Source organism: Arachis ipaensis, chromosome B8 (assembly GCF_059453495.1).
Source record: "Arachis ipaensis isolate K30076 ecotype BB chromosome B8, ASM5945349v1, whole genome shotgun sequence".
NCBI classification, from domain to species: domain Eukaryota; kingdom Viridiplantae; phylum Streptophyta; class Magnoliopsida; order Fabales; family Fabaceae; genus Arachis; species Arachis ipaensis.
In genome coordinates this window covers 108,280,680-108,293,983 of record NC_142443.1, presented here as the reverse complement: position 1 = coordinate 108,293,983, position 13,304 = coordinate 108,280,680, and the positions used below count along the sequence as shown (strand labels likewise).

At 37.0% G+C, this 13,304-nt stretch overlaps 1 non-coding gene and 1 pseudogene across 1 annotated transcript; both read right to left on the bottom strand.

The window, feature by feature from the left end:
- Positions 1 to 282: 282 nt before the first annotated feature.
- LOC107611260 (protein FAR1-RELATED SEQUENCE 5-like) lies at positions 283 to 2,603 on the bottom strand (annotated as a pseudogene).
- A 7,740-nt stretch (positions 2,604 to 10,343) lies between these two features.
- On the bottom strand, positions 10,344 to 10,451 carry LOC148549184 (small nucleolar RNA R71). Its single transcript, XR_015897556.1, has one exon. It is a non-coding gene; the product is annotated as a small nucleolar RNA R71 (small nucleolar RNA).
- Positions 10,452 to 13,304: the final 2,853 nt, after the last annotated feature.

The following is a 13,304-nucleotide window of genomic DNA, read 5'->3' as shown; positions in this document are numbered from 1 at the left end:
ACCATGCGGCACCAACATTGCCTGATTTTATAAACATTAAATATAACAAAAATAAATTAAAAAAAAACACCAAACCCAAATAGAATAAAAATTAGAGAATACCAGAAACTTAAACCATTAACTATACCTTATTACAGCACTTCATTGCTACTGTACGAAGCATTCTCATCATATACCTACAATATCAGCAATATAATATCATTAGTACTAGCTAACAAGCAGCAATTAAAACTTAGTCATGCTCATTGGTAAAGATACTTACCAATGAGTCATCTTCAATGTTCATGTGATCATCCGAGTCATTATCAAATGTGTCATTTCCACGGTCTTCTGACTGTGAGATGCCACGACGAACACGACAAGTTGTTCGATTGTGGCCCTCCATGCCACACTGTCCACATCGATATTTTCTTTTATTGGACTGTGAAGCCCCCCTTTTGTCCTACATTTTCTTGGGTCCCTTGGCATGCTATGTCCGAGATCATTGGTTGTGAGCCCAGCTCCAGAAGCATCCACTTGCACATCATCTCTTACACTATCTGCATCATTGACCCTCCCTTTTTGTGCAGCATCTTCCTCCTTAAATTGTTTTAACAAATTCATAGCCATTTCCCGTGTAAAGATAAATCCCTCGTTATCTCGACAAGCAAAGTTGGCTAGTTATCTAAACCAATCCATCAAACAACCGTATTGACTTAGCATCAAAGAATTCCAATGAAGCCCGGCCACATTTTGTAAACCTACTTTGGCAGTCTTGGTCCACCGAGGCAAGACTAATGACCTTGGTAACTCCTTTATATCTTCATGCACCAAGACGCAAACTATGTGTTCACAAGGTATGCCAAATGATTCCATTCTCATACATGAACAATTGAATTCCATCTCAATGTCACAACAGAATACACGCCATATCTCATTTGGCGTTCGGTCCAAACCGACAGAGTAAATCACATAAGAGCCAGTTTGCCTCATATTTATTACCTTCATTGATGCAGCCCATACAAGGATTGGTTGGAACATATGAAATATTGATAGGGTGTAAACATTGGCAGCACTCCTCTCTAACTGTTGAAACAGGTTTGCATACTGGGTCTCCCATTCACAGAGGCGAGGTCAGCCTGGACCTCTTTCCACCTTATATGGTCGACACAAAGATTAAAGTGTTGAATGAACTCAACCAGATTGTACCTTGAGTTGACATACTTTGCAATGATCGAGTTTAATCCCTCGCACTGAGAAGTAGTCCGAAAACCAGCAAAAAACTTCCCTCTTATATGTGCAGTTGCCCATGAATGTCTTTTTTTATACATATCTAGGACCCAATTCTTGTTTTCGACACCAAATCCCTCAATCATTTCAAACCACTTTTGACGAAATACATCAATTTCATAGTCGCCTAGCATACACTTTTTAAACATGGAGGTAAACTGGGGCTTGCCAATGTTACTTGTTGCATTGCGAATCAGATGCCATGCACATAATCTATGATGTGCATTAGGAAACTTTTTTTCAATGGCGATCTTCATTGATAGATCACCATCCGTAATCACCGAAACAGGTGCTTTCCCATTCATTGCCACCTTCTGTTGTTGTAGCAACCACCTATATGTGTCTTTTTCCTCATCACAAATTAAAGCAGCAGCAAAGATAATTGTTTGATTGTGATGATTGACACCAGAAAATACTACCAGTGGACATATATATTTATTCCTCTTATAGGTAGCATCAAAAGCCAGCACATTGTCAAATAATGAGTAGTCTGCCCTACTGAGACCATCGCACCAGAATAAATTGCGCAAAGTACCATCGGCATTCATGTGATGATTAAAATAGAGAGAAGGGTCATTTGTTGCTTGATATTCTAGATACTTCAAAGCTGCATATGCATCACCGGGTAATTGGCGCCTCTACTTTGCTATTTTATTGTACATGTCCCTTTGCGTGAAAGAGAGATACTCGTAGCCACCTGCCTGATTTGCTAATGCCCGATATATCTGTCCAACACTAATCCACCCTTTTTCATGTTAACCATGTGGCCAATATCAGCCTCGGACATGAATCTATGCCCAGGGAGCAATCTAGTCAACCGAGGATCCAAAAGCGGATGATTGTGTTCATCAGAAAAATAAGAAATAAACCAATGACTACTAGGTCATCTACACGAATCTCCATCATTGCACTGTAGCCACACCTTGTCTCGGGTGTAGGTTTTCTCTTAAGGTTTCCAATGCCGTAATTATTTTGTGGTCTAAATCCTTCACGATGACATACAAAATTCTTCAACTTAAGTGCGCCCGCACGACTCTTCCTAGTCCTGTTCTTCCGAGCACTAAAGCCTCTTGTCCTTGCATATCTATTGTAGAACTCAAATGACATATATCTTCATCCCTGATGTTTCAAAATTCAATCATCCCAATGTCTTCAAGTGAGTCAATGTTATACCCTTCATCGAAGCTGTGATAATCGAACATTGGTTCCACATTTGTGTCGTCCTCATCCATATAATCCACGTCAACTTCCTCATATTTTTCTTCCTCCTGCTCATATTGATCATATGATGTATGCTCGCTATTAACCCCTTCATGAGAAAATTCTTGACCCATAACTTCTTAAACACCAATACACAATTCACAATATTTTAAAATTGAAATCAATCCAATAGTGTCAATCTTAGGAATCATGGAAGTGGACACGAGTTTCATTTATTATATTAAGGGGAAATGAAGGAGCGTGAATCCAAAATCTAATAGTGAAACTATAAGAGTAAAAACAGAAAGACAAGAACAGTTGGCAATGCCAGCTATGCATGTGGTGGGTGCAAAGGACAAAAAAATATTAAAGAGTATATATAATCCATCTATCAATCTATCTATATTTCTGATCCCATGTCACAAAATTCCCGCCGCTCGCGGCCACTGAAGAACACATTGTTTCCCCTTTGAGAACCCCGCAAAGTTTGTTTGGCTGCCATCTCAATCCATAGAAACAGATTGCTCACAAGATTAGATATGCATATGCCCTTCGATGAAATTACCCTATTTTAAACACAATGCTTTCTTTGAGTTGATTGATTGTAGCCCTTCATTGCATTCACTTTGGACAACTAGTTTTTAAAAATCCAATTTTCAAACTAAATATTTTAACAAAAAATCCACTTTTAAAACCAGTTTTTAGAAATTCAATTTTCAAACCATATTTTTTTTAAAAGTAAAATTAATACTAAAGTCGTTTTAAAGTGTATAGGTTCATTACAACTAGAATTTGGTTCTTTATAAATCTAATGACAATAGCTAATCTATATAATATTTAATCATTCTTAAAACATCAAAAGAATACCACCAAAAAATCTCTCTAAAACAACAACCACAAAGTATCAAAAGGTGTCAAGTTGCTAACAAAATCATCAAACAACCACAACCTTTGAGGAGCAAGACAGCAGAACAAGACAGCAGCAGTGTTTAAATAAAAAATTCATATAAATTATAATTTAGATTTGATCAATCTAAAATTTTATAGGATAAATTATAAATTCATATAAACTAATTATAGAATAATGATCTTCATTCTAATTGTGGACAACAGGTCAAAATGAGGCTACCAAGCTTATGGAAATAGATATTCTTTCAACATATTTTCTTCGACAGCTACAGCTGAAACTATACTACTGAAATTTTACACTAAAAACATTGGTTTCATCTAAACTTCTATGGTGCATTCAACATTTCAGGCATCATTATCTAATATCTAAACACAACCTTGAACATTATTCATAAATTGCTCTAGTTATGCAATACTTATCTTTAGCATGGAAGTTACAATCCACATCCATTTAAAAATTACTATGATATGAATTAACAGATTCAATTAGCCCTCTGTTTCTATTATCATTAACATGAAAAAATAAGTTATCGTCAGCATAAATTCAGCATCCTTCACTATAAATGTGCATTGCTTCAATTTAATAGTCCAGATAAAACAAAAGCAAAACATGGTATAAACTAGCAAGGACAATATTCGATCTCAAAGCCTAAAGATGAGACATAGAGGAAGAAGGAATATGTTATCTCATTCATACCCTGTTTCTATAATGTCATTATCCAATATCCATATATTTCATTAATGGAATCCATTTGTCCACAAAACAAAGCAAAAAACAAAATTGGTAGATCATTGAATTCTCACAAGACATGAAATGATTTAGTGTTTTACAGATGATGGCATTTGGCATTATTTCAATTCATTGGAAAAACTGAAATAGAAATGCTTAATATTCTTAGTAACTAAAATGCATTGATAAAGAAAATGCAGCTGATAAACTTTAATGCTTAGAGGCATAGTCACAATCAATTTCTTAGCCAAAGTTCATCTTAATTAATCTTAATTGGGTTCATCAATAATTTGAACCGCCAAAAAGAAACTATATGAATATATGGACTTATATATATATATATATATGAACAGAACTAGAAAACTAAAACTTTATAGGTGTGAACAGGGCTAATGAAGTGGTTGGTGGGGTCATTTGCTTTGGAATTTTGGGTGCACTTGAGACAAGCAATCTCAATTCTCAAACTTTCGGTGTGTTGTGTGCAATGATCTTTAACTGTTAATTCCTTCTCCCAACTGTTATATATAGCACACCATCTTTGGCTTCTTTTACTCTACTCTACTCTACTCTCCACTCTCTTCCTTATTTCTATCAATTTCTTTTCTATTTCCAACTCAATTTCACATTCTCCATACAAAGTAACTACATTAATATTTATTGATTCTCAACTATCCTTAAGCTTAATCTTTCATATCCTTGGTTCTCTTATCACTTTTCATCATTTAATCTCAAAGTGTTTGATTAGCATTCAATCATCACAATATAAAATCACATATTCAGAAGATCAATTAAACATTCGCCACAACATAATCAAGCACAAATTAAACTAATATATCAAACTCAACCAATACAGCTTCATAATTTCAGTTTATATATCATATGATTGAGCTTATAACTACCCTAATCTTTATTCTTAGTAGCTGATTTCTCTTAGTATAATTCTCTTGGTCTTAAATCACAAAGAACCTGGAAATTAATCAACTAATTAACCAAAATTAATCAAAATCAATAAAATAAAAAGGAAAATGGACAAAAACCTGGAACAGAGAACTAGAACAGGGGCTATTGCTTGTTCTGCTTGGTGTGAAACCATGAACACCAAGATCAAAAGCTCTAAGTAGATTTAAGTAGAGTACCTGCAAACATCTTACATATCTTTTGGAAAAACCTAAATCATTTAGAGATTGCAACTTCAGACTCTTTGCAAGTTGACGGCCAGCAGCCAAAACCCTAATGCAAAACAAATTGTAAGAAGCGTTAGTGCACTCCTATCTGTTGCCATACTTCATGAAAGAGAATTTGACACACATATATCACAAACTATTCAATTAAAATGGAGGACAAGGACAATTTTCTATATGCTATCCTTTCCATAGTTGCCTATCTGAAGGTCAGTCTACTCTAGTCTCTAGCCAAGAAAGAAATGCATCATTGCATCTATCTCCAAATCCTCAGATAGCACGCCATCAAGAGACATAATTTTTGAGGAGGACGATTGACGAAAACATGGAATTCAGTGAGGAATATACGACGATAATAGCAAATTAATCACCAAAATTTAATTGGGGAAGGCTGCAAAAGTAAGGAGACAGGAAACAGATTATTAGCAAAGCATTTGCTATGCAGCCGAAAAATTGGAGAACATACAGAGGGGCGGCGGCGGCGGAGGCGTGGCGTGGCGGTGAAAGCAGGTTGCGAAAATTTGCAGCAGAGGAAGAGGATGAGAATGGTAGAGATTGAAGTTGGATAAAAACCCTAGCTGCTTCTCTTCTCTGAATGCCCCTGTATCTAAAATCAAAAAGAAAGGGGAGGGTAGAGTTAGGGTTTTCCAAGAACTCTAAGGGAAGGGGAGAGTGAGGGCAGAGTTAGGGAAGGAAAAAAAGGCTTCAATCTGGTTGATGCTCATCTCTTTCAGTTTCTCGTACCCAAAAAAGGGAAAGGAAGAAAAGTTAAAAATCAATAATTTGAGGGGTCAAAATCTAATTAGTAAATTTTCCAAAAATAAAAAGGGGTATATTTTGTAATTATTTTGATGCAGGTTAATGATACTTGATGAGCGGATAATTTATACGCTTTTTGACATTGTTTTTAGTAGGATCTAGTTACTTTTAGGGATGTTTTTAATAGATTTTGTGTTAAATTCACATTTCTGGACTTTACTATGAGTTTGTATGTTTTTCTGTGATTTCAGGTATTTTCTGGCTGAAATTGAGGGACTTGAGCAGAAATCAGATTCAGAGGTTGAAAAAGGACTGCTGATGCTGTTGGATTCTGACCTCCCTGCACTCAAAGTGGATTTTCTGGAGCTACAGAACTCGAAATGGCGCGCTTCCAATTGCGTTGGAAAGTAGACATCCAGGGCTTTCCAGAAATATATAATAGTACATACTTTGGCCAAGAATTGATGACGTAAACTGGCGTTCAACGCCAGCCTTCTGCCCAAATCTGGCGTCCAGCGCCAGAAAAGGATCCAAAACCAGAGTTGAACGCCCAAACTGGCACAGAACTTGGCGTTCAACTCCACAAATGGCCTCTGCACGTGCTACACTTAAGCTCAGCCCAAACACACACCAAGTGGGCCCCATAAGTGGATTTATGCATCAATTACTTACTCATGTAAACCCTAGTGACTAGTTTATTATAAATAGAACCTCTTACTATTGTATTAGGCATCTTTGGATTACCTTATGATCTTTTGATCACGTTTTAGGGGGCTGGCCATCTCGGCCATGCCTGGACCTTCACTTATGTATTTTTAACGGTAGAGTTTCTACACTCCATAGATTAAGGTGTGGAGCTCTGCTGTCCCTCAAAGATTAATGCAAAGTACTACTGTTTTCTATTCAATTCTTCTTATTTCGCTTCTAAGATATCCATTCGCACCCAAGAACGTGATGAAGGTGATGATTATGTGTGACGCTCATCATCCTTCTCCCTTATGAACGCGTGTCTGACAAACACTTCTGTTCTACATGAAATAAGCTAGAATGAGTATCTCTTAGATCTCCTAACCAGAATCTTCATGGCGTAAGCTAGAATGATGGCAGCATTCAAGAGAATCCGGAAGTTCTAAACCTTGTCTGTGGTATTCCGAGTAGGATTCAATGATTGAATGACTGTGACGAGCTCCTAACTCGCGATTGCAGGGCGTTAGTGACAGACGCAAAAGGATAGTAAATCCTATTCCAGCATGATCGAGAACCGACAGATGAATAGCCGTGCCGTGACAGGGTGCGTGAGCATATTATTCACTGAGAGGATAAGATGAAGCCATTGACAAGGGTGATGCCTCCAGACGATTAGCCGTGCCGTGACAGGGCATTGGATCATTTTCCCGTGAGATGACCGAAAGTAGCCATTGACAGTGGTGATGTATCACATAAAGCCAGCCATGGAAAGGTGTAAGACTGATTGGATGAAGATAGCAGGAAAGCAGAGGTTCAGAGGAACGAAAAGCATCTCCATTCGCTTATCTGAAATTCCTACCAATGATTTACATAAGTACCTCTATCCCTATTCTTTTATTTATTATTCGAAAACTCCATAATTATTTTATATCCGCCTGACTGAGATTTACAAGGTGACCATAGCTTGCTTCATACCAACAATCTCCGTGGGATTCGACCCTTACTCACGTAAGGTATTACTTAGACGACCCAGTGCACTTGCTGGTTAGTTGTATCGAAGTTGTGACAATCATGAATTAAGATCAGAGCACCAAGCTTTGGAGCCATTACCAGGATTTGTTCGAGCCTGGAGATCACAATTTCGTGCACCAAGTTTTTGGCGCCGTTGCCGGGGATTGTTCGAGTTTGGACAACTGACGGTTCATCTTGTTGCTCAGATTAGGTAATTTTCTTTTTGTCTTGTTTTTAAAAAATTTTTCAAAAATCTTTCAAAAATTCTTCCTTTGTTTTCGAAAAAAAAAATTTTTAAAATAAAAATGTTTTCAAAAATATATTTTCCTTTCAGAATTTTTAAGAATGAATTCTAGTGTTTCATGGAGCATGTTGAAGCCTGGCTGGCTGTAAAGCCATGTCTCAATTCTTATACTCAAGAGAAGAGCTTCTTTATCTTTCTTAGCCAATTGGCTGTTGAATGTAAGGAATGTCAGGCGTGTCATGTCTGAGTTACATACTAAAGCTTGGCTGGCTATTAAGCCATGCCTGACCCTTTGATTGGAGCTTTAGAGCATAAGATTCCTGGAATTCATATTAAAAATTTTGGAATCCTTATTTTCTTTTTCAAAATTATTTTTCGAAAAACATAAAATAAAAAACCAAAAAAAAAAAAATTAGAAAATCATAAAAATCAAAAATATTTTTGTATTTCTTGTTTGAGTCTTGAGTCATATCATAAGTTTGGTGTCACTTGCATATGCATCTTGCATTTTTTCGAAAATATCATGCATTCATAGTGTTCTTCATGTTCTTCAAGTTGTTCTTGGTAAGTCTTCTTGTTTGATCTTGATGATTTTTTGTTTTGTTTCTTTTCATGTTTATCATATGCATTCTTGAATTCTTAGTGTCTAAGCATTAAAGAATTCTAAGTTTGGTGTCTTGCATGTTTTCTTTGCATTAAAAAATTTTTCAAAAATATGTTCTTGATGTTCATCATGACATTCATAGTGTTCTTGGTGTTCATCTTGACATTCATAGCATTCTTGCATGCATTCATTGTTTTGATCTAAAAATTTCATGCATTGCATCATTTTTCTTGTTTTTCTCTCTCATCATAAAAATTCAAAAATTAAAAAATAAAAATATATCTTTCCCTTTTTCTCTCATCAAATTCAAAAATTGAGTTGACTTTTTCAAAAATTTTTAAAAATCAAAGTTGTTCCTTATGAGTCAAATCAAATTTTCAATTTGAAAATCTTATCTTTTTCAAAATCTTTTTCAAAAATAAAATCTTTTTCAAAATTCTTAGTTATTTTCGAAAATTAAAAAATATTTTTCAAAAATCTTTTTCTTATTTTTATATCAAATTTTCGAAAATAATATAATCAATTAATGTTTTGATTCAAAAATTTGAAGTTTGTTACTTGCTTGTTAAGAAAGATTCAAACTTTAAGTTCTAGAATCATATCTTGTGATTTCTTATGAATCAAGTCATTAATTGTGATTTTAAAAATCAAATCTTTTTCAAAAACTAATTTCTATCATATCTTTTCAAAAAAATATCTTCTGATCTTATCTTTTTCAAAATTTGATTTCAAAATATCTTCTCTAACTTCCCAACTTCTTATCTTTTCAAATTTGTTTCAACTAACTAACTAACTTTTTGTTTGTTTCTTAACTTTTTCAAAACTACCTAACTAACTCTCTCTCTCTAATTTTCGAAAATATCTTCCCTCTTTTTCAAAAATTTCTTTTTTATTAACTAATTATTTTTATTTTTTATTTAAAAAAAAAATTTTTTCGAAAAAAATACTAAACTTTTTCAAAAACTATTTTCAAAAATCACTAACTCTTTTTCAAAAATTATTTTCGAAAATTCACTTCCCCCTCTCATCTTCTTCTATTTGTTTATTGATATACTAACATCTTTCCTTCAACTCTCCAAAAATCCGAACCCCCTCTCTCTCTGAGTTCAGATTTTCTTCCCTTCTTTTCTTCTACTAACACAAGGATCCCTATACTGTGGTATAAAGGATCCATATTATTATTACTATTTTTTCTGTGCCATCTTCTTTGTCATATGAGCAGGAGCAAGGACAAGAACATTCTTGTTAAAGCAGATCCAGAACCTGAAAGGACTCTGAAGAAAAAAATTAAGAGAAGCTAAAATAGAACAATCCAGAGATAACCTTTCAGAAATTTTCGAACAGGAAAAGGAGATGGCAGCCGAAAATAATAATAATATAAGGAAGATGCTTGGTGACTTCACTGCACCTAATTCCAATTTACATGGAAGAAGCATCTCCATTCCTGCCATTGGAGCAAACAACTTTGAGCTGAAACCTCAATTAGTTTCTCTGATGCAGCAGAACTGCAAGTTTCATGGACTTCCATCTGAAGATCCCTTTCAGTTTTTAACTGAATTCTTGCAGATATGTGATACTGTTAAGACTAATGGAGTAGATCCTGAAGTCTACAGGCTCATGCTTTTCCCTTTTGCTGTAAGAGACAGAGCTAGATTATGGTTGGATTCTCAACCCAAAGACAGCCTGAACTCTTGGGATAAGCTGGTCACGACTTTCTTAGCCAAGTACTTTCCTCCTCAAAAGCTGAGCAAGCTTAGAGCTGATGTTCAAACCTTCAGACAGAAAGAAGGTGAATCCCTCTATGAAGCTTGGGAAAGATACAAACAGTTGATCAAAAAGTGTCCTTCTGACATGCTTTCAGAATGGACCATCCTGGATATATTCTATGATGGTTTATCTGAGCTATCAAAGATGTCACTGGACACTTCTGCAGGTGGATCCATTCACCTAAAGAAAACGCCTGTAGAAGCTCAAGAACTCATTGACATGGTTGCTAATAACCAGTTCATGTACACTTCTGAAAGGAATCCTGTGAGTAATGGGACGCCTATGAAGAAGGGAGTTCTTGAGGTTGATACTCTGAATGCCATATTGGCTCAGAATAAAATATTGACTCAGCAAGTCAATATGATCTCTCAGAGTCTGCATGTAATGCAAGCTGCATCCAACAGTACTCAAGAGGCTTCTCCTGAAGAAGAAGCTTATGATCCTGAGAACCCTGCAATAGCAGAGGTGAATTACTTAGGTGAACCTTATGGAAACACCTATAACTCAACATGGAGAAATCATCCAAATTTCTCATGGAAGGATCAAAAGCCCCAACAAGGCTTTAATAATGGTGGAAGAAACAGGTTTAGCAATAGCAAGCCTTTTCCATCATCAACTCAGCAACAGACAGAGAACTCTGAACAAAATGCCTCTAATTTAGCAAATCTAGTCTCTGATCTATCTAAGGCCACTGTAAATTTCATGAATGAAACAAGGTCTTCCATTAGAAATCTGGAAGCACAAGTGGGCCAGCTGAGTAAAAGGATCACTGAAATCCCTCCTAGTACTCTCCCAAGCAATACAGAAGAGAACCCAAAAGGAGAGTGCAAGGACATTGACATAAGCGCCATGGCCGAACCTGTGAGGAGAGGAGAGGACGTGAATCCCAAGGAGGAAGACCTCCTGGGACATCCAGTGGTCAATAAGGAGCTTCCCTCTGAGGAACCAAGGGACTCTGAGGCTCATCTAGAGACCATAGAGATCCCATTGAACCTCCTTATGCCCTTCATGAGCTCTGATGAGTATTCCTCTTCTGAAGAGAATGAGGATGTTACTGAAGAGCAAATTGCCAAGTTTCTTGGTGCAATCATGAAGCTGAATGCCAAATTATTTGGCATTGATACTTGGGAAGTTGAACCTCCCTTGTTCATCAATGAACTAAGTGATCTGGATCAACTGACATTGCCTCAGAAGAGACAGGATCCTGGAAAGTTCATAATACCCTGTACCATAGGCACCATGATCTTTAAGGCTCTATGTGACCTTGGTTCAGGAATAAACCTCATGCCCCTCTCTGTAATAGAGAAACTGGGAATCTATGGGGTGCAAGCTGCTAAAATCTCATTAGAGATGGCAGACAGCTCTAGAAAAAAGGCTTATGGACAAGTAGAGGACGTATTAGTAAAGGTTGAAGGCCTTTACATCCCTGCTGATTTCATAGTCCTGGATACTGGAAAGGAAGAGGATGAATCCATCATCCTAGGAAGACCTTTCCTGGCCACAGCAAGAGCTGTGATTGATGTTGACAGAGGTGAAATAGTCCTTCAATGGAATGAGGACTCCCTTGTGTTTAAAACTCAAGGAACTCCCTCTGCAACCATGGAGAGGAAGCAGAAAAAGCTTCTCTCAAGGCAGAGTCAACCAGAGCCCCCACAGTCAAACTCTAAGTTTGGTGTTGGGATGCCACAACCAAACTCTAAGTTTGGTGTTGAACTCCCATATCCAAACTCTAAGTTTGGTGTTGGAGAGTCTCAACAAAGCTCTACACATCTGTGAGGCTCCATGAGAGCCCACTGTCAAGCTATTGACACTAAAGAAGCGCTTGTTGGGAGGCAACCCAATTTTTATTTATCTAACTATATTTTTCTTAGTTGTGTGTCTTTATAGGTTCATGATCATGAGGAGTCACAAAATAAATATAAAAATTGAAAACGGAATAAAAAACAGCAGAAGAAAAATCACACCCTGGAGGAGCATCTGTCTGGCGTTCAAACGCCAGAATAGAGCATAGTTCTGGCGCTGAACGCCCAGAATGGGAGCATCCTGGCGCTGAACGCCCAGAACAAGCATGGTTCTGGCGTTCAACGCCAGAAATGGCAGCAAAAGGGCGTTGAACGCCCAAAATGGGCACCAACCTGGCGCTGAACGCCCAGAGTTGTGTGCAAGGGCATTTTACATGCCTAAATTGGTGCAGGGATGTAAATGCCTTGACACCTCAGGATCTGTGGACCCTATAGGATCATCTCAGGATCTGTGGACCCCACAGGATCCCCACCTACCTCATTATCTCTCTTTCCATTCATGATCATCCCTTCTTTTTTTTCCATTTACCACTCACATCCATACACCCACTACCTTCAAAAATTCAACATCTCTCTCCCACCCAATCCCCCCATATGGCCGAATACACATTCCCATCCATCTCCTCCATATCTTCTTCTTATTCTTCTATTCTTTCTTCTTTTGCTCGAGGGCGAGCAACATTCTAAGTTTGGTGTGGTAAAAGCATAGCTTTTTTGTTTTTTCCATAACCATTGATGGCACCTAAGGCCAGAGAAACCTCTAGAAAGAGGAAAGGGAAGACAAAAGCTTCCATCAAGGGTCTATAGCTCAGTGGTAGAACATTTGACTGCAAATCAAGAGATCCCTGAGATACCTCAAGGGATACATTTTCTTCCACACAATTATTGGAAGCAACTAAGGGTGGAACATCAAGAGCACTCCATCATCCTTCATGAAATCAGAGAAGATCTAAAAGCAATGAAGGAGGAGCAACAAAGACAAGGAAGAGACATAGAAGAGCTCAAGGACATCATTGGTTCCTCAAGAAGGAAACGCCACCATTACTAAGGTGGATTCATTCCTTGTTCTTATTTCTTCTGTTTTTCGTTTTCTATGTTATGTGCTTATCTGTGTTTGTGTCTTCATTACATGATCATTAGT